The sequence below is a fragment of the Podarcis erhardii genome, assembly GCF_964252035.2.
Source record: "Podarcis erhardii genome assembly, chromosome: 7".
NCBI classification, from domain to species: domain Eukaryota; kingdom Metazoa; phylum Chordata; class Lepidosauria; order Squamata; family Lacertidae; genus Podarcis; species Podarcis erhardii.
Genome location: NC_138511.1, coordinates 52,955,421 through 52,977,010, shown reverse-complemented (window position 1 = coordinate 52,977,010; position 21,590 = coordinate 52,955,421). Strand labels below are relative to the sequence as shown.

At 41.5% G+C, this 21,590-nt stretch overlaps 1 protein-coding gene and 1 long non-coding RNA gene across 3 annotated transcripts in view; both read right to left on the bottom strand.

Moving 5' to 3' along the window:
* Positions 1 to 21,590, bottom strand: part of SMPD3 (sphingomyelin phosphodiesterase 3) — a 251,449-nt gene that overhangs the window by 193,162 nt on the left and 36,697 nt on the right. For both annotated transcript variants that reach the window (XR_014158881.1, XM_081871572.1), the window contains exon 2: positions 18,186 to 18,280. The gene's annotated coding sequence lies outside the window, so the exon portion shown is untranslated. The remainder of the gene's footprint in view (positions 1 to 18,185; positions 18,281 to 21,590) is intronic.
* The window catches only part of LOC309347251, a 154,812-nt gene that overhangs the window by 115,601 nt on the left and 17,621 nt on the right, over positions 1 to 21,590 (bottom strand). The window lies entirely within an intron of this gene.

The window sequence follows — 21,590 nt, the reverse complement described above, 5'->3', positions numbered from 1 at the left end:
AGCACCCAGCATCTACTTAACTATTTCCCATTATTCTCTGCTTTCCTCTATGCTAACCTGTCATTAAACAAACCTGAAAGCCTTGTTATCATCTCATTCACTTGCAGCTGTGGAATAATAGAACTGTAGAGTTGGAAGGTATCCACAGCGGTCATAGAGTTCAACCTTCTGATAGGAATCACAAGTTTGGAGTGGGAAAATGGGGAACTGAAAGAAAAAGAAACTGACAATTCACCCATCCCTAGAAACATCCAGTTTTTAGCAATCTCAGCCTCAAAGACAGATAGTGCAGAGCAGCATAATTCCCTGTTTGGCCTCTTAGCTACTCTGTCATGGCTGGTGTGATCATTAGGCCAGCTAGGCAGCTGCCTAGGGCACAGACCTCAGAGGAATACAATACTGACCTTTGAGGGTCACAGATTAGTTTTTGTTATATAGTTTTGTGCCTTTCTTTTTTTCTACAGGACACCTGTTTTTGAAATTTGAAGTTAGCTAAAAATAAATAAATTGTGGCAGTGCAAGTAGTTAGGCTTGCCCAGGGTGCAAAATAGTCTGGCACCAGCAATGGCTACAGCAGCTCATCTTCCTGGGTTGGGACTTGGAAGCACATTTTCCAAAGAGCTGGAAGGGCCTCTGCAGCAGCTCTAGGAAGCTTGCTGTGTTCTGATAACATGTGAACTGATCTGTCATGGCAGGGTTGGACAAGACATGCGGTGAACGAGAACAGTTTACTTTCCAAGCTGAAGAGATTCAGGGCAATTTTAAATTTATATTCAAGGTGAAAGAGCCAGAATAGAATGATAAATGGGAGCCTGCTGAGATCTTGGTAGCAGGTAAATGAAAGCGCAGTGTGCTTTGGATCATAGGGATAATGATTTATGATGATCGCAGGACGTTCCCTCCTCCTCTCCCCCAAAGGAAAAGGCGGTCGCAATCTGATAGCCATAGCCACATAAGGCTTCTGTTATAAAGCAGGGAAAATACATAATTTTCCATTCAGTATGTTTTTATGCATGCATCTGCCTGTTCCCAAATGTGAACCCACTCTTCAGGTGCAGAGTCTGTCCTTAATAAAACACAAATGCAGCAAATAAAACACAAATGCAATCAAGACTAATCATTGATTTGAAAGGGACCTCAGAAGTCATCTAGTGCAATGTCTAATAAGCTTATGGAACTCACTGCTACATTGTGCAGAACTAACCTCTTAATCTCCTTCCAGGTGTTCTTATGTGTACAATGCATGTGTAGAGGAAGGGGGCTCACTGCTGCTCTATACCTGATCTCCAAAGGTTCATTCAAATATCTGTAGGGAGCCCCTGCATATGCACAGGAGACCCCTACAGACATCTGAATGAATGTGTTTAGGCTGGGTTCTGAAGCATGCAGCCCTCCCCTATTCATTGTACACAGAAGAACAGCTGAAAGGGGCTTCATATAACTTTTTTAAAAATAGGTAAATTCATTGGTAGCTATTAGCTACACTGAATACATCCTCTATTTCCTGAGTCAGTGTATATGATCCTGAATACCAGATACTGAAAGCAAATGATGGTGGGGTATCGGCTTTTATGGTCTGCTTGTGCATTTCCTGGAAGACTCAGAGTCTCATGCTCTTATCAACTGAGCTATCCATGTGTTCTTCAACTCTGATGTCTCTTGTTTGCCTAGATGGACAACTGGGAAGGTGTGTAGGAACTAACCTACTGTGCAATAGTAACATCTGTATTTGTGGCTCAACCAGCTTTTGTCTCTGGCCCCAGCAACATCTGACATGCAGCCCTAAGCATACCCTATAACTGAGAAACCCCTGTGAACACCTGGCCACCAATTCAGCAGCTGGAGGGTGGGACCCGTAGCTTAGAATGCTGAAGAGACTAGATACCAGTTTGAATTCCCTTTGAAAAGGGGAGCAGGGACCAGGCAGTTCATTGACTGAGACCCTGGAGAGACCCTGCCAGCCAGAATAGATGACAAAATTTGTCTAGATAGACAGATTGCCAGAAGCCCTATGGAACAAGTTTGCCATGCAACAAATAAAAGCAAAACACCAGCAGGCAGACCATATAGACCAGGGCCTTTATGAAGACCAAAATTGGTGGTTGCTGCTTTTGGATACAGCCGCAAGGATATGAGCTCACATTATATTTCAATGTGCCTCTTTCCATCAGTCCCATTAACCACTGATTTCCTTCGAGGGCATGAATGTGGAATGGAGGAAAGAGACATTTTAAAAAAGGAACATTTGCCTTTTATTTCCCCCTTGCCTTTGCCACCTGCAAGCTCTGCTATACCATTCTGCTTCTGGTGGTTTGCTTTGAAAATTTACACTTTCCATAGTACTTTCAGAACTGGCAGAAAAGAAATGATTTCTGCAAGGCTGTATTACGGTTTCCTGGTTTGGACAGTACTAGAGGCACTTTGAAATAATATCCTGGGAATTCATTAGGATGGATCCCATCTTGAGCTGCCTCCAACTCATCCCCTGAGATCTTAGCCTTCAAGCCTATTTTCTCCTCTCCTTCCTTGATTTAGCTCTCGCTGACAATCATTGCGATATTTTCCTAGCAAGTCATCTCACCCATAGAGGAGATATGCAACCAATCTTCACATACAACCTTGCCCAATGTGGTGCTTCAGCAGGGTCAAGGCTGAGCTAACCATTGTGCTAAGGAATCTATACAGCGTGCTGTTTTTGGAGGTCCCGGGATGAATCAGTCACTGTGTTAAATAATGAAAAATGGAGGATAAATTTGGCTCAGTTTGACCCCACCACTTTATATTTCACCTCTCTCAGAATCATAGAATTGTAGAGTTGGAAGGGACACACAGGTCATCTAGTCTGACCCCCTGCAATGCAGGAATTACAGTTTTAAGAATCCTGGAGATATGGCCATCCAACCTTTGTTCAAAAACCTTCAACCAAGGAGAGTCCACCACTTTCTGAGGAATTCTGAGTGATTGGGGCTTGGAAGAGTGTAATATATGTGGCAGCCCTTAAATTGTGTAATTTCCTCTCTGCTTAGGTGTCTGGTACCTTGATTATGTAACTTTTGTCATATGCTGAATGTGTACCTCCTGGCCTCTAAGACCTGGGGCATATATCTCAGTATTCATCCTAGTCTCTTGACTGTATTTTGTTTTAACTGATTTTAATGTTGTATTTTAAAATTACTGTAACCTGCCCTGAGACCTGATGGTGAAGGATGGGTAAGAAATGAATGAATAATAAACGTTGTTGTTGTGGTGGTGGTGGTGGTTGCACTTCCAGGATCAAAACACATCTATCCATCTCTGAAAATTGTGATACACAAAAAATGTCCCTATTATGGGAAAGTGTGCACAAAAATGCAAATGTTAGTGAAAATAACATACAATCATGAATTATATTGGGGGAAATTGTTACTGGTAGAAATGTTTATATTAGATAATGTTACACACAACAATGTGTATCATTAGGAGAAATATGCACTAGAATGCTGATGAATTTTCACAAAGACATTTTTAAAAAGTTTGCCAACTGATGTGGAAATTTGGCAAATTGAACTAAAGACTGGGAAAATAAGAAACAGAGAGAACCAAAATGGGCAGTTTCATCCGCCCCTATAAGTAACCTATAGAGTTGGATATCTGTTGAAAACCTGGCCTCCTGCTATTAATCAAATGCCTGGGAATGAAGCTGAGCTCATATTTTCTTCTAGAAAACTCCCTGCTGTTCAAAACAAACCAGCAGCTCTTCATTATGAAAGGAAGAAGCAATCCCCAGCTGGAAGGACATGAAAAATATGCACAGACTGGAAAGCATGATGTGCAGAATATGATCTGTAGTGCAAAAATATGGTCAGGAACCATGCATGGAAGGGAAAAAAGACTTTTGCTCATGTCCCTTTTTATGCAATCAAGTAACTGTTATAGATATAAATTTAGAAACCCCTATTATTATGGACTGGAGCACCCTTGGGCATTTCTTTCTTGTTATTTTTCATTTCTCTTTGGTGCTCTTTCCAGTAATGACACTACATATTCTTTGGTCTGGAGTAACAGTGAGTAGGAGTGTGGTTTATATTATCCAAAGGGGGCCAGTATATAGAAAGGCAACATGAGGAAACGTAACAAAAGTGTCTTGTCAGGAAATCAAGGAGTATAATGAAGAAAAATAGGACTTGTAGAAAGATGGGCCACTGTTTACTAACAGCTGAGATCACAGATGAGGGCCGAGAGAAAGCAGTATTTATCCCTGTCTGTGGCAGAAAAACACACTTCCTCTCAAGAAGCTTGATGTGGCCTCAGAAGCAAGGAGACAAAAGTGAAATTGCAGGCTCCATGCTGGGGAGACTGTTCCTGTGATGGGATCAGTGTGTGCCCTTGCCAATACGAAGGCCCAAAGAGGGACCAACAAGGTAATAAAAGTGAAAAGGCCAGATGTCTTTGGCCGAAATAACTCAAAACCACTCAGACTTGATTGGATGGACCTGAAGAAAATGAGAGTGGAACAGGAAGTCCTAGGATGCCCATCCTGTGTTCCAAGAGGGCATTACAAGCAAGGATTTATGTCCAAGAGAAAAGCCAGCCAAAGCTTTCAAAAGCCAGACCTAAAGGCTCCAAAAGCCTTCAGAGAGGAGACTGGCGCTGAAGTGGACATTGCGGAGAAATAAATAGGGGCCTATCCATTCACTAAGTGGTAGACTTCGGCTGGTGGAACATTGTTGCATGAGAGAAGACATTACCAGAGATTGTTGTGCAACCGTTAAAGATGGTTGTGCAACCAGTTAGCACACATAGAATTGTAGAGTTGGAAGGAACCTCGAGGGTCATCTAGTCCTACCCCCTGCAATGCAGGAATCTTTTGCCCAATGTAGGGCTTGAACCCACAACCTTAAGATTAAGAGTCTCATGGTCTACCAACTGAGCTAAAAGGCAAAGCTTCCTAATTATGCACTTTCCAAAACAATAGAAGAACCAAAAATCCTTTAAATTTCTTACTTACTTGAATTTTGCAATACACCTCTCTAATGGTGAATTGTATACAAAAATGTATATATTGGGGAAAAGTGTACATAAAACAGAATACATTAATGAAAATAACATGCAAAAATGCATTGGGCAAATGTGCATATTTAAAAATGTATATCGGGCATAATTTGCATTAAAATGCTTATGGATTTTCATGAGGACTTAAGAAAAACCCACAAACTGATGTGGAAGTGTGAACTGAATTTAAGATTGGGAATTTTTCCACATTTTGCAGTGCCGTTCTCCAGCCAAGTAATGTGTACAAAAATGCATACAGGAGGCTCTGTGAGTGTTTCTGGTGTTCCAAAAACAGTCGCTCAGAATATACCTCAGCTATGGAAATCATGCAGGCATTTATCGCCCATAAGCGAACACTGCTAGGCCGACGCACACCAAATGTCTTTGTGAGGTAGCGAGGGAGAGGTCAGCCTCTGCAAACAGCCACTCTCAGGGGGCAGAGATATTCTGTGCACAAGCACCTCCTGTCTGCTTTGGCAGCCACAGGGCTTGGCTGCTTGACCAAAGAGCCAGTGTGCAGCCAGCAGGATGCTTCTCCACACCCCCACAGGTCATTCAAGGTTGCGTAGTCAAGAGACTTTTCCATCCTATAGGCTGGAAAAAAGAAGAAGCCCCAAAGTTGGGGTTTCACCCAGCTCAGAAAGAGAGCTGAACTGCTGCGAACTAATACTGTTGCCAAGCTTCAGAATTACCCAGTTTGAATTGGAATATATGAATTTGGCCTAGTTATAATCTGTACTAGCATTCCAAGCATGGCTTATTGGTCTTCTCTAAGCCTTGAATTACAACCCGAGCCAAAGCTTCTTCTTTTTTGCAAAATTTCCCCCTAAAATGGAAGTTTTTGAGGCAACTTGCCCCAAAAGCAGCACTTCAGATATGGGTTGCCATAGCTGGACATTTTTACCAATTTTGGGACATTCTGACTGAATGCTATTTCTGACGGATGAATCCAGGATATTTCCAGGAAATTCCAGATGTATGGCAGCCCTACCCTAGTAACTCTTGTCTATTCTGATGTATTTGCAATCTGTTGCAAGATGCCAAGTGAACTTTGGCTAGTAGGTGGGGTCTACATACTATAAAAATGTAAAGTGCAGAATATTTTTTGGGAGTAGTGATGCTACATTATATGCCCTTCCCACAGGGCAGTCTGCTGGGGAAGTGAATCTCATTGCGTTGACTTATTGTAGCAGCTCTGGGTTTTTCTTCCAGTGAAGAAAGAAAAGAAGAAATAAGCCTCCAATACTTTATATTTTATTTTCAGGTACGGTTTAAACACACATAGAATTTCATCCCATGCAATCCTGATGCAACGAAGGAAAAATTGGGCACCGCTCTCTTTTCAGCTAGACTCCATGTATGGCTTAAACATTGCTGACCACATACCCATTTGAATTATCTTGCCACAGGGCAAAAACAGGTGAATGAGAATTCATTCCAGGATGCAGCAATTTTCAACAAAAATAGCAATTTTGCTATTTTTCCTTTGTAAAGGGGAGATGGGTCTTGCTTATTCATAGGTGATATCCTTCTCTTTCTTATGACTGCTCCTTTCCTGCTCAGTAATATTTTCTTACTGGGAATAAAATTAAGATCAACATTCCCCAGACTAAGTATTTAAAATTAGCAACACAAGCTGTTCCTTTTCTTAAATGTCTTTACTATTGCAAAGAATAACAGTGCCAGCTCTATGCCGATTATTAATACTTAAGAAGGCAATGTTGGCACGCCACTTGGAAGTTTTGCATAAAATCCTGCCATTCGAGCTGTGGGTGCCAAGGGATTTGTGGATCTGGGTTATGCACAGGATGGAAAATAGGATCCTCACTGTTTCATTATTTGGGGCTACTGTAACATTGCTTCTTCACTCCTGCCTCCCCCCCCCCCCCAATACCACTTAAAAATAACACAAAATGTGTCCAGCAAGCAAAAATTCCCAGTGAAGTGAACCATAAACTGAGGCAATCCCTTCTGCAACATTATAAAAGCAAGCTGTTGATCAAGGCTTAATTATGCAGCAATGTTGGGTGCTTTTTTTTACTAGTCCTGTACAAAAATGATGCTTTAAAGGCTAGCCTCACACCCTCAGAGATGTGAAAAAAGCTAGTATCGTTAGGGGCATTTTGCAGTAGAATGTTTTACGGGGAAATATTCTCCAATCCTCCCATATTTATTTCAATGCATTTATTTCAAGATGGTTGCCTTTAAATGTGGGGCTCGACAAATTTTTGGAGGATAAGGCTATCTATCGCTATGAACAGCAAAGGTTGTCTCTGGTGTTGGAGGCAGAATGTTTCTGAATACCAGTTGCTGGGAAGAGAGCTGTGGTGCCATTGTCCTGCTTATGGGTTTCTTATCAGCATCTCGTTGACCACTGTGAGAAAAGGATGATGGACGAGATGGGCCCTTGGTCTGATCCAGCAAGGCCTCTCATGGAGCCTCCACATGGTGACATAAACTGGGGGGGGGGGCAAGATCTATTGCATATTAAACTTGCTTCCTGCTTAATTTTGAAAGACTAAATGGTTTATTGGGGAGCAAGTGTTAGAAAGAATTAGAAAGGTTATGTCATAATAAATGTCAGGGTTGCACTCCCTCCAAAGGAGGAGGGATGTAATTTCGGGTGCTCCTGGATCCATCTTTGTCCCTTAGCTCTGTACTGGTTAGGATGGCGGTTTACTGGTGGGAGTCAGATTGCAAAAGATCTGGAGAGCACCAAGTTTGCAAAGTTGTTCTAGAGGTTTTTATGGTTCCCTGGCAAGCCTTATAGATTCTGCCCCACCCCCACTCTAGATCTCTATCTCTCTTAATGCCACGCAACCCTGGACATGGCAATATTGAGTTTTCTATTATTCTAGCTGTAGGCCACCAGTAGTTAATGAAAGGGAAAGAACACTCCATTTCCTTAGGTATTGAGGCTTTGAAAATAAATGAAGATTGTGGTGGCAACAAATTTTCAGTGACGTCAGCTACAATTCCAGCTCATCAGTTTGCCAGCAATCGTTAAGTATTTATGTATCTCTTCACCACCTTTTCCAAGTGATTTATAGGTAAGATTCAACTGTTAAATATTTCAGTCACCGGTGCTCATTGCAGGCTGCTTTTGGCAGAGTCAGTCAGAAGATTTCTACACTATATTGATCAAAAGCTTTCAGCATCCAGCAGAGAGACAGGGGAAAGTCTCGACAAGAACAACATAATCTGGAGCTCTGCTGGAATGCAAGCTGATTTAAAAGTTGAGACAACGGGGGAGAAGAATGAAAATGGTTTGTGTTACCGAACAACCATCTCTTGTCTTAATTATCCCTAGATTAGGCCTGGACAGTTTGTGCCCCACTCACTCCAGTACAATCCATGACTATGAATGGATGGATCTGTCAGTTTTGGTATCTTGCAACTTCTCACTTTTCCAATCTTAAGGGAATCTTAATCCAATCTTAAGACCAGTTTCATCTGATTTTTGCATCAGTTTCTGAATTATTATTTTTTAAGTCACCATGAAAATTTATTAGCATTTCAGTGTGCATGCTTCCTGATATGCACATTTATTTGCATGCCATTTCCCCTAATAAATGCACTTTGGCATGAAATGTTTATAATTTGATCCATTATAATGTTATTTTCACTAAAATGTGCATTTTCATGCACACTTTCCCCTGATATTCACATTTTTGTAGACACTTTTTTTGTTAGCAAATTTTGAAGGGAAGTTACATTTCAGTTCCCAAATTGCTGAAGGAAGTGTGAAGCAGGCTAACTATAATATAAGCAAACATAATACAAATTGTGAAAAATGAAATAAAAACAAACAATAATAACAACTTACATTGAAGCATCAAAGTAAAGAGGTTATTGGGTGATCCTGAATTAAGGTGACACAGTATAAAGTATTATTTTTGAAACCAGAAACTACCATAATTAAAGTCAGAAAGGCCACTTTTATCATTGCCATCTGTTGTGAACTTCATATTCCTTTCTTTGCAGAAGGCTACATTTTGAACACGCCTTTTGGATGCTTCTGAAATTGTCCTCACTGAAATTTCTTCCTGGATTTTGGATTTCTGAATTGACTAACCTCGTATACCAAAGCAGAACCAATACCTTAGGAATCCTCAATTTCTCAATGGCAGTCTCTCTCTCTCTCTCTCTGTGTGTGTGTGTGTGTGTGTGTCCATCCCTCTGTTCTTAATGTTTTCACAGAGCCCTAAGCCTGAGCAATTTGATGCAGCTGTCACTTTCTTTGGTTCCTTCATGACTTTTCCTTCCCAAACTAAAAATGCATAGGCAAGCATCGACAAGGTATTGTGCAAAAGAAAAAGAAAAAAACCTTCTTTGGATCATATGCATGATGATACAGAGCTGCTTTTGTTGGCGATCAGCTTAACCCACTGTAGCTCAGTGGGGAAAGTCCTAGCTCAGTGGTAGACCATCTGCTTTGCATGCAGAAGGTCCCAGGTTAAATCCTTCCAGTTAGGGACTGGAATGACCCCACCCGAAACCCTGGAGAGCTCCTGTCAGTTAATGTAGACCACACAGATCTATATGGCCCAACAGTCTGACCCAATATAAGGCAGCTTCCTATATCCCTATCTTGATAGGAAGATGTGGCGGAGCACCTGCTTTGCAAGGAGACAGTCCCTGATTCAGCACCCAGCATCTTCAGGTAGGACTGGAGATCTCCATTGTCTTAAACCTTAGAGAGATGCTGGCAGTCAGTGCAGACCCTCCTGATTTACATGGGCCAATGGTCTGACTCTGTTTGAGGCAGCCTCCCATTTTCTTCCTATTTGGAAGCATAGAGCTATAGAAGTGGAACATGTGTTTGGCATGCAGAAGGCCTCAGGTTCAATGCCAACCATCTCCTGTTAGGACTGCTGAACCCTCTTCCAGTCACTGTAGACAAGGCTGAACTAGGTGGGCCAGTGGTATTAAGCAGCTACCTATGCAAGACTTGGTTGTGGGGGGCGGGGGTGGGGTAGGCACCAGCTGTAAACACAAGACTCCACACCTTGTCCGCATTTACCCAAGTAATCCATTGGAGAGAGGAAAAAAGGTCAAGTGATGAGTTCCTCTCCTCAGTGTCACAGCAGAGGTCTGGAGTGGATAATGATGGCAAGTGGGAAAGAGAGGCCATCTGCTTATTAGCGAGATGCTTTAATATGCTTTCTATATTTAGGAGGCAAGTCATAGTTAATATTTATAAGGCACGCTTTCAATCAGGTGGCTAATTTCCGCTTTCAGGCAGTTGGACACGTTATTACCAAAAGGCAGCTCTAACATGTATACCAGAAGGCAATGTTTGTTTCCTGCTTTAGCAAGAGGCAGGAACAGAATTTACCGTTCCAATCTGGCGCCGTCAACTGGGCTGCCTGAACAATGGGTGACAAAGGAGGGATAAGCAACCTGGTGCCCTAAAGATGTTGTAGAACATCTGGCTCCCATCTGCCTCAGCCAGCATGGCGAATGGCCAGGGATTATGGGAGTTACAGTCCAGAAACTGCAGGAGAGCACTAGGTTGGGTAATGCTAGGATGACTGACAAGTGTCAAATCCCCATTTTTTGTTTTTTTCTGTTATTAATATTCAACAGCATTAAATTGACCAGCCTGCATTTGGGATCTGGATTCCCTTCACACCCATTTCCATGGATCTGGACTAAAGTCCAGGTGGGGGATTTTGCTTAGCCTAAGGGCCACATTCTTGATTGGGCAACCTTCCAACATGCTAGTGGTCAATGGGGCCAAAGGCAAAAGTGGGTGGGTAATGTAAATATTACATGAAAAGGGGTGTTGGAAGGAGACTTGGATGCAAGGCCCCCTTCCACTTTCAGCCTGCCTGCATTCTCTCTCAATGCATGAAGAGAGCTATTAGATTCCCTCACTGTAAAAGGCCTGACTAAGGGCTTATTTGTAGCTGGTTCACACATGCAAGTTTATTTTTCCATCACTGTAAAATCTAATGATGGCCAGGAAATTTAATAAAATCATAAAAATAAATAAATGTGAATGGTCCGTTTTTGCTATAACACCACATATAGAATTCCCATCATATCAAAAACCATTATTTTAAAGAGTGGAGCCAATCAGATTTCAGCCAAGGAATTCCATCCCTTATGATACCTAGCATGAAATTTGCATATTGAACAACAACTGCATACTGGGTTAACATTTTCATCAATTTATTGACCAAAACCAAAATATTCTTTTCCTGGTCAGTCACCACCAATTCAGACTCCAAGGGTGTGTATGTGAAATTGAGAGCTTTTGTCCCAATGTGCATCAGTTCTCTCTCTCTCTCTCTCTCTCTCTCTCTCTCTCTCTCTCACACACACACACACACACACACACACACCACACCTCAAACTGTGGGATTATCAAGAAACTTGACCACCTTACTGCTTTCTCCTAACTTCAAATCACCGATGATCAAGTTAAAAAGAACTGGTCCCAAAACTGTCCACAGAGGGCAATTAAAACTGTTGCAGAGTAAAGATTTTGCCCTCGCTCTGAATTAGGTTTGTTTGACCACAGTTTACATAGCCAAATCTCATTGACTACATGATAATCTCACTGTTTCCAGCAACAGAAGACCAATGTGAATAAAGAACCTTTATGTGAGCAGGGAGGAAAGTTCTGCTTAATTTAGATGAATGCAAGAGGATTGGTAAGTTTTGCAGCTGCGATGGCTTTTTGAAGGATGTTCAAAAACCTCTCTAGAGTGTTTGAAAAAGCACCAGGAAGGGGAAATAAACTTCACAGTGTTTCCCTTTATGTACTAAATCTTCTAATTTCCAAGAGAGCTGCAATAAACAAACCTGGTAAGATGTTCAGCTGAATCACATACGTGCTACTTTCCAAATGGATACTGAAATGAGGGGATCTTCAATGCAGACCTAACAAAATGGAATGCCAGATCGGCTGAGGAAGCAGCTGAGAAATCTCCATATCAGAAAACGAGCACCTATTCATTTATTTCGTTTCGTAAAAAAATTATATACCACTTGATTGTAAACAAAAAACCTCAAAGTGGCGGCCCTCACCTTAGGCACCCAAAGGAGTAGGTTGTTAGGGATGGCAGCAGATTCTGCTTCAAGTGGATTGCACCCAGCTACAGACCTGACAGTCAAAGATGTGTATCTATCTGTTAGTCCTGTTTTATTATCATCATTTCCTATAATGGAAGATGTGGGTGTCGATTCATGGAGAGAACCCCATAAAGTGGACTAGAACAAGCCCAGCAATAAAGTCTATGGTGGAGACAGCTAAGCTATGGAATGTCAAAAGTATTAACCTGAAGACAGAGAGAAAAGAAAAATTGGGAGAGCGAGGGGTGGGGATTAGCCTGTTTGAGCCACTAGGAGATTATAGAGCTGGTGTGGGGAACTTCAGACCCAGGGGTCCAAATGCAACCACGGGCCTCTTTACCTCGCCCCTGGGAGTCTCGATTGTTCACTGGCCTTGCTGTCACTTTTCTCAAGTGCTTTAATCTGGCTGGAATGTGCCCCTTGGACTGCGATGATTCATCTCGCTTGTATGGTTGCGGGATGCAGAGCTGTGGACATGTTTCTGTGAGTTATTTTATTTAACAACATTTCATACTGCATGATTTTCATCAGACCTCTAAGAAGAAATGTTAAAACAGTTAAAAATATTAAAAGATAATTAAAATTAATAGTAAAACACACCAACATCTCTGTGTCTGGATACATCAGGCACCACTTGGGTGGCCTCAAGCTGTGAAGTGGTTTATAAATCTGTAAAATGAAATCATACACCAGGTGATATCTCTGCAGTCATTCAGATATTCTTTCATAACTTTCCATGGAGAGTTTGTTTGCCCTGAAGCCTGACCCTTGGCGTCTGCTCTTGCATATTATGGAGACGGTGGTAGGATTAAGGGTCTGGTGATGGGGGATATGACAAGAACAAAGTGACTGAACACTAACATACAAATCGTGGCGTTACAAAATCAATTTGGGAGACAGGTGGGATGCGTGTACACACACACACACACACACACACACACACACACACACACACACAGCCTTCTGGAGAAGGCTTCCCAAGCTAAGCATGCTTTTTAGAAATTTCACGGCATTTCTCTCTCCTTAGATATCCCCTAGGGAACTGTGTTGGCATGGAAACCGTGAGCTCTTATGAATGGTTGACTCTTTGCTTCTTTAAACAGTCATCTGATTCTTTCCACTTTGCTCTCTAGAATGAGGCACATTGCTTTTTTTGCTTTTTTTTCAAACCTGGTATTTCAGAGGGGGCGGTTAAAAGCATAAATTTTATTTCTTAATTAATCAAATTTAATATAGGAAACATATTGAAGGTGTGTGTGTGTAATATCTTGCCTCATAAGAAACATGTGTGGGAATACTATTGGCAGTAACACTGCCCCCCCCTCCTTTGTGCATTGCTTGTGTTACATGGGGCAACCAGAACTGCGTATAGTATTCAAAAAACCATAGATTTATATAGCAGAATTATGATATTGGTAGTTTTACTATTAATTCCTTTCCTAATGATCCCTAATATGGAATTCACCTTTTTCAACACAGCCAAACACAGTATTTTCATTGACTGATCTACCACAACCCCCAAACCTCTTTCCTGATCAGTCACCACTGTGCAGACCCTGATATATAAAAGTTAGGAGCGCTTTTTGCCCAGTTTCAGCCAGTTTAATGCCTATTCACGAATTCTCTTATCCATCAAAAATCTGTCCTGAGCAATCTTCGTCACATACAGTTGTGACTGTGGTTTCAGAGGCTTCTGGGGATTGTGCTAATGTAAAGTAGCCCTCATCCCACATGGTTGCTGACTGTAGAAGTATGATCTAATAAGTAGCAATAGACCACCTTCTCATCTACTACCCAGTAGGGCCATAAGGATCAACAGATGGAACCTAGTTAGTTTTGCAACAGCCTGGTGATTACTGGGTTGTGGTAACACAAAGGTGGGCTTTTTCACTAACAGCATCAGTGTTGTGGGGTGCTCAACATGCTGAAATATGAGAGGCTCCATCAGTATTGGTATTCTGCTTGTTCTTGAAGACACACCTCTTTAGACAAGCATTCCCCTGATCCACTTGAACCTCCTCTGTAAATTGTTTTAATTGCGGTTTTAACTATTATGCTGTTTTGATTGGCTTGTTTAATGTACATTTTAATTATGAGTGTTTCATTTTAATGTTTTGATTATTATTTTTATTGTGCATTTTAAATGTGTGTGGCTATTTTTTTCTAATTCATTTTATACTTGGAAACCGCTTAGAAGCCATTTCAGCCAATAAGCAGAATTAAAATTAATATTATATTATATTATATTATATTATATTATATTATATTATATTATATTATATTATATTATATTATATTATATTATATTATATTATATTATATTATATTATTATAATGGGACTTTTGATGGTTCAAGGTATTTCACATATGTTATCTCATAGTCATAGTCCTGTGAGGTAGGTCATCCCCACCGCAGGTTCCCATATTCTCCACTCCCTGCTGTATTCAAGCCAAAATATGTGTTACTGTAATTTTAAAAATCCATGTTCTTCTCCTGTCTTCTCCTCCTCCATTCCTTTTCCTTTCTCTGTGTCAGTTTAGATTTAAAACACCTTGGGACCACGTAAGGGAGGAAGGGCTGTCTTCATGGCCTGCATGGAAACTCCCCAGAGGCACCCTCTATTTATGCTTGCACCTTGGGTCTGATCCTCCAGGGCACTTCTTTTGTTGCCTGCTGGATCAGAACAAAAGCCTATCTAGCCCAGCACCTTATTTCACACTGTGGCCAAGCAGATGCCAATCAGAAGCCCACAATCAGGGCATGGTCCCAATTTCCCCCTCTCCCACGCTATTCTCCAGCAATTGGTATTCAAAGGCTGGGAGACAGAGATGAGGCTGGGAGACAGATTACATCTACCTTAAGAACACAAGAACATTAACAACACATGAAGAAGAGGCTGCTAGATCGGTTCAATGGCCTATCTAGTCCAGCATCCCATTCTCACACTGACAAACCAGATGTTTGTGGGAAACCTGCAAGCAGGATTTGACCACAAGAGCGCTCTCTCCTCCAGTGGTTTCCAGCAACAGGTACGGTATTTGGAACCATGGCTGCCTCTAACTGTGGAGTCAGAGCATAGGCATTTTGGCTAATAGGCATCAATGGACCTCTCCTCCATGAATAGACCTTACTTACTTTATTTATTTATAGTTGCTTGCTGCGTTTTTATTTCTTTTTTTTTGGCCTCAAAGCAACATACAATTTGAAGGGGAAAGCATGCAATGCCATATTAAAACACATTCGAAGATTGAAAACTTTATTAAATAAAAGCGTTACCTGGCTGCATGTAAATGAATACCTTCCTTAGTCACCCTCCTCTAATTGCTAAGCAGTTTGAATGACAAGTATGTGCAAACGAGATCAATGTAATTAAGGTGTGAGCAACGAAGGCAAATCAATATTTGAAGGGCAAACTTGGAGGATAAGGTGGCTGAGGCTGCCCTAATAGCATGTTCTGGAGGCAGAAGGCAAGTACCTTTTGACAACCTAAGTGCACGTAGGGTGGGTTAATGACTGATTTGAGGACTGGGGGGTGGGTGAGTGTTGATGGGTGTTCATTTTAATCATTTGTTCAAGGAGGGTGAGGGTGGAAACCTTTTCAGCCCAAGGACAGCATCACCTTGTGAGCAAACCTATGTTCAAAGGCACTATGTTCAAAGGCATAAGCAATCAAGGATGGTACAAAGCAGCGGCCAGTAAAGAGTGTGTTTGCTAGAGAGGCAGTGTGGTCTGGGGAGAGTTCTAAGGGCCAGATATTGAGGCCTGGAGGGCCACATTCAACCCCCCACCTGGAGGTTCCCTATTCCTGCCTTGGAACCATAGGGTGGTATTCAACAGAGTTTATTCGGGATAGACCCATAGAAATTAATGGATATGACTAGGTAAACTCCATTAATTTCAATGGGTGTGCTTTGAATAAAGCTTCATTTTTGTCTGCTTTATTGCTGTTGTCAATCTTTTTTTAAAAAAAACCCTGTTGAGCTATTGTTTTAAATTATATTGTTAGCTACACTGGACTTGTTGAGGAACGGTAAATGTTAAAATAAGCAATTTATCTGGGGAGAAATTTGGATGAGGAGTATTTTGGAAGCTCTTCCACCTACCATATCTCCTCTTTCAGAGAGTGGTGGGAGGGAGGAGACCTAATGCTGTGCAGTGACAAAATGGGATTTAATAAAAGGTTGCACAGGAAATAAAGGAAATAAGATTATACTAATTCAAACACTGCATAAAGAATGGACCTGCTGCCTTAATTCAGGCAATTTGAATTATTAATGATTCTTTTTTTTTTTCTTTCCTCCCCGAATACTCTGTGAATGTTCCCTTGGTAAGACTTCCTCAATGCCTGGATCAGGAAATTGGGGAAATCAGTTTTCTAAAAGGTCAAATGCTAACAGCGAGCAAGATTTGTTCTTTCACACATGGCCTGGTTTCCTTCACTGGCAGAGGCTGGAAATCATAACCTCGCACGTTCTGTACGGAGAGCAAAGGAAAGAATAAGCACCCAATGTCCGTGAGCTACCTTTCTCTGTGCAGAATACAATCCTGTAAAATGCAAGGCACTTTCCCCTGAGGGTCAGATTGGCTAATGAAAACCACATATCTTAAAATACAATTCACAAGCAATAAGAGATGAAATACTACAACCGAAAGCTTTAAAAAAAATGCATTCAAAAGCCCGAGAAAACGCAGGAGCCAAGCATCATTCCCTGCCCGAGTAAGATCTACAAACTTGGGGCAACACAGGGAGGCCACTGAAAATGGCATCCCCACAATGGTTTCTCTCCATGTCATTGTGACATCATCATAGTGCACCTTCATCCAAAGCCTTGCTCTCTGGTGTTGCCTGAAGGACCTTCCCTTGCTGGAAGACTTCAAAGAGAAAGGAGGCAGACATCTATTGGGTGTTTCCCATATCTCAGAGATGAGGTCCTTTTCAGCTCAAGGGCCACATTCCCTTTGGGAAAACTTCCCAGAGCCACATGCCAGTGGTGGGTGGGGCTAGAGGCAAAAGTGGGTGGAGCAACACGTGTACATTTTACCTACGGCATACACAAGCACACCCCTCTCTAGTCACCATCTTGACTTGCAAGAGGCATTACCAGAGTTCAAGCCAAGGAAAAACTTGGGATGTGAAGCAGGGCCAGTGAGGGGTGTGGCCTGGGAAGAGTTCTGAGGGCCAGATAGAGAAGCCTAGAGGGCCACAAACAACCTGGGGCCTGAGATTCCCCATCCCTGCTATAGGGGTTGGACTAGGTAAAAGTCCCTTAGAATTTTTTTTCTGTAATTCCAAAACCAGAGCCAATGTTGCAGATTTGAGGCAGGAACACTGGTACCATGTTTTCGTGATGTGAGTCACCTTCACATATTAACTGTATAAAGAGAGTCCATGTAATTAAAAAGAAATACTTTCTCCTGAGTCACTGAGATTTCATGGCCTACTGACCTCCTCCTATACCACAAACAGGGCCAATCTCCATGCAAGGGCATAAAATGGACCCAATTTAGACATAAAAAATGGCAACATTCAGAATCCAGAGGGATAAAATTTCAGTCACCCAGGATACTCTGCAGTTGGCCTCAGAGTCATCAAATTCCAACAAAAAATATTTCAAAGGGAGTGTCTACGGCAAAAACTGTTGAATTAGAATTTATCAGCAAGTTTGATTTGATTGCTTAGAGCTCAGTCGAAACCAAGGTTTCCTTTCCCACTACAGATGTGAAATTATTGATTGGATTATGTTGTTCCCAACTCTGCAAATTGTCACTGTGCTTATCTTGGTTTCCTTTGATTTTCCATAGAAACGCCACAGCTTTTGTGCTGGACCACTTCAGCATGGGATTGGGAGTGGAACTGCACAACCTGAATGCTCCCCTGGAATATAATAGCCACCTGGACAGACAAAATTAGTACCCCAGGTATGTAAGTTCTAAGGTGAACTTAACTCCCTAAACAGTAGTCGTAATAATGATGAGCCTGAAGCCCCATGTCATTTATTCTAGGCTGTTATAGATCATTTCTAAGGGTACATTTTGAAATTCTGATAAACTATAGAAACATGTGACTCACCTGAAAAAGACCTGCTACTGTCTTGGGCTCCCTGTTTCAAGATTCATTCAGCCTTTCCTTCTGTACCATAAGCTTGTTAAAGTCGGGTTCCTTTCCTGAAATAAAATGAATATAATTCAATGTTACTTGTGAAGATTTGGGAATGAGCAAGACGTCTCTCTCCCTCTCTGAGTTACGATCATGCTGGATTATGTCCCAGCGTGAAATGTAAAATCATTATGTGCTTCTTTGTGAGACCTTTTGTTATCCATGGCTGTATTTATTTCTCGGCCTGAAAAAAAATATGTCTGTGTAACTTGCACAGTTTCCATTTTATTTTGAACACTGTCTCAGCCACATTTCAGTTATTTCTGGAAAACATTGCTAAAATTGTGCATCACTGTTATTGTTGTTTGGTTTTTTCAATGCTGATTTAATATGCGAGTCTGATTCATATGGGCAAATCTGACATGCATGGAATCAAGGGACGCACAAGGAGCGAGGAAGAAAGAGAGGAAAAGGAAGGAAGGAAGGAAGGAAGGTAGGAAGATTACACAAGGAATTTATAAGAAAAAATTGCCTACAGTGGACAAAAAATAAATAGCCAAGTTCAAAATAAATGACTTTGACCTATCAAAATCAGAGCATAAGATTTCTACGATTTATATTATGAGTTTGTTAAATGATACAAGGATGAAATAATATGTTCCAACTCAAAAAGATAATGCAGAGCTAGAAAGGGACACCCATGTGTCTTATGGCTGGTCAGCGTACCTGTGCATAGGCTACACCAGAATTGGATGGAACACTCCGCTAGGGATGAGGGATAAATTGGAGTCAGTTCACATTTAAAGACAAAGCTACCCACTCTGCATTTAAACCTATCTAATTCACACTTTCCAAAACAATGGGAACCAAAACACAGCCAGCCTTTCCAACTCACACTTCTCCAAATTCTGTGTACAGAAATACATTATATTAGGCTAAAGTGCACATAAAATATAATGGAAAAAAGACATGATATTAGGCAAATTTGCTTTGCAAAATATGTATATTAGAGCAGATTACATTTAAAATGTGCATAGAAGGAGAAATTTGCACTTAAATGCTGATGTGTTTTCATGAGAACTTGAAAAAATGCAAACTAATCTAGAAATCTGGAAAGTAAGAAACTGGGAGAAGTCCGTTCACCCTTCCTGGTGATACCATTGCAGGCCAGGACTCCCCCTGCCTTTCGCAATCCAATGACGGAGGCCCCAATGCCTATGCCAAATGTCTTACATCTGTGGTCAATAAAAGTTGTGGTCTGATTTGACCCAAACACTAGTGTCATGTCTCATTATTCATGGAATTTTGGCAGACCGTAGGGTGGGGAGACGCCTGGGCATGCAGACCACAATTGGCAGGTTCACCCACCCTTGCTCTCCACGCTCTCATGCAGGAGTCCCCCCTCCCAAATCCTGCCCTCATGATCACCTACTCCATGCTCCCTTTTGTAAACCAGAGATGCCAAGGATTGCACTGGGGACTTTCTGCAGGTAAAGCATATGCTCTGCCACCTAGCCATGTCATCACCGTATGGGGAGTGAAATCAGCAAGAGAAAATTTAGCAACACACATAGGGGAACAATGGGGGGGGGGGTTGTAGTTAAAAAAAAAATGAGTTTGTTTATTTTACATTGGCACAACAAAGAACAAGACTCAGTGAACCCATAGTCTCTGCTGGGGGGAGTCTAATAGTAGGGAATGTAGATGAAATAGTAAAATAACTTGGGAAATGATGATGAAGAAGAAGATTAATATTGAAATATATTTAAATGACTGAAGATGTGGCTTTTTAATAAAATATTAAACTTGCATTTTTTAGAATTCATAGGCTATTCAATATAACTGTACATTATTGCAGTGTTGTATAACATTCTACTAATCATCTCTGCATATTATTAGGAACAATAAATATATTTTATATAATATAAATATATATTTAAAATCATTTAAAAATGGCAAATAGGGGAAATGCATTCTTAAGTGATTCTGATGGCATATACACCGATACATAAACTCATACATAGTTCCCTAGCCTCAACCACAGGGGAATCTCTCCTGCCCACTTTCTCCCAGTGAAAATACACCAGTGCTCCATCCTCGGTTTAATCGATGGGTGTGGAGTTACATCGGTTCCCTTTTCTAATTCTGATATGGCTACAGCCTTTAAGAGAGCAGAACCCTCAGGAGTGACTCCGTCGGCTGGCTAAGTGTTAAAGTTTCCCTCCATGGACCAGGTAGAATCAAATCCAAGAGTTATGAGGCAGTAAGGACTGTAAACAGATATTCCCCCTGTTGGTTCAGCAGCAAGAATTGCTATTGATTTTTGTTTTGTTTTGTTTTAGACAAAGAAACTATGTTGATGTGTGAAAATACTCCCCCCCTCCCTCTGCTGAATAATTTCTGTCAAGCTGCTGGAAGTTCACTGCACAATTGCCAATGTTGGTGTCTTTCAGAGGAAGTCAGCACCAGAACTTTTCGTGAAAAGCTAGATTTGCACATTTACAGATTGTGATGAGGATGGAAATTGGCTGCAGTCAGCAAGGGGGAATCAAGCTACAGTACATATAGCAGAAGTCACTCACAGCCCCTCCAAGTGTTTCTGCCTAGACTCTTTCAAGTATCTGAGAAAAAGGCTGCCAAAGCATTTTACCCCAAGTACGGATACACAAACATAGCAGGACTGAAATCAGGACTTGAATGTAGGAAGCTGCCTTATACTATTGTCCCATCTAGCCCAGTACTGTTTACACTGACTGGCAGGGCTCCCCCAGGTTTTTGACAAGGGATCTCTCCCAGCCCTACCTGGAGATGCCAGGGATCGAACTTGGGATCTCCTGCTTACAAAGCTAGATGCTCTCCCATGGAGTTACTGTACTTGATTTGCACACTCCTATAGTAGCAATAACCAGAGAGGAATGTAGGAGATGCTAGGCAGAGAGACATGATTCTGCCTGAGATTGTCCAGGTTCCTCAACTGGACATTTGCCAGGCAACAAGAAACAGGGGTGGGCGGAGATTTTGTGGGTTTTTCTTGATGAACTCGTTCCATGCCTCACAGGACATTTCAAAGCAAGGGCACGCATTCATACACAAGCAGTGAAAAGCTGGAGAATGTAATCTAGTTCTCAAGAGAAAATGCCCTGGATTTCCCAAAGCCTTCTTTGTGAAAGCAAACTACACACCTTTGATTTTTCATTGGGTTAATACTGGGGATTGCAAAAGAAACAGCACCCTTGCTTTGGAAAAAAAAAATGGCATTAAGGGTGCTTCCAGAAGATTGTAGGTCTCATGGACTTTTTGTCATCAGAACATATACTGAGTCAGAGCATTGGTCAATCTGGATAATATTGTCAACAATAAGGGGCAGTGGTTCTCTAG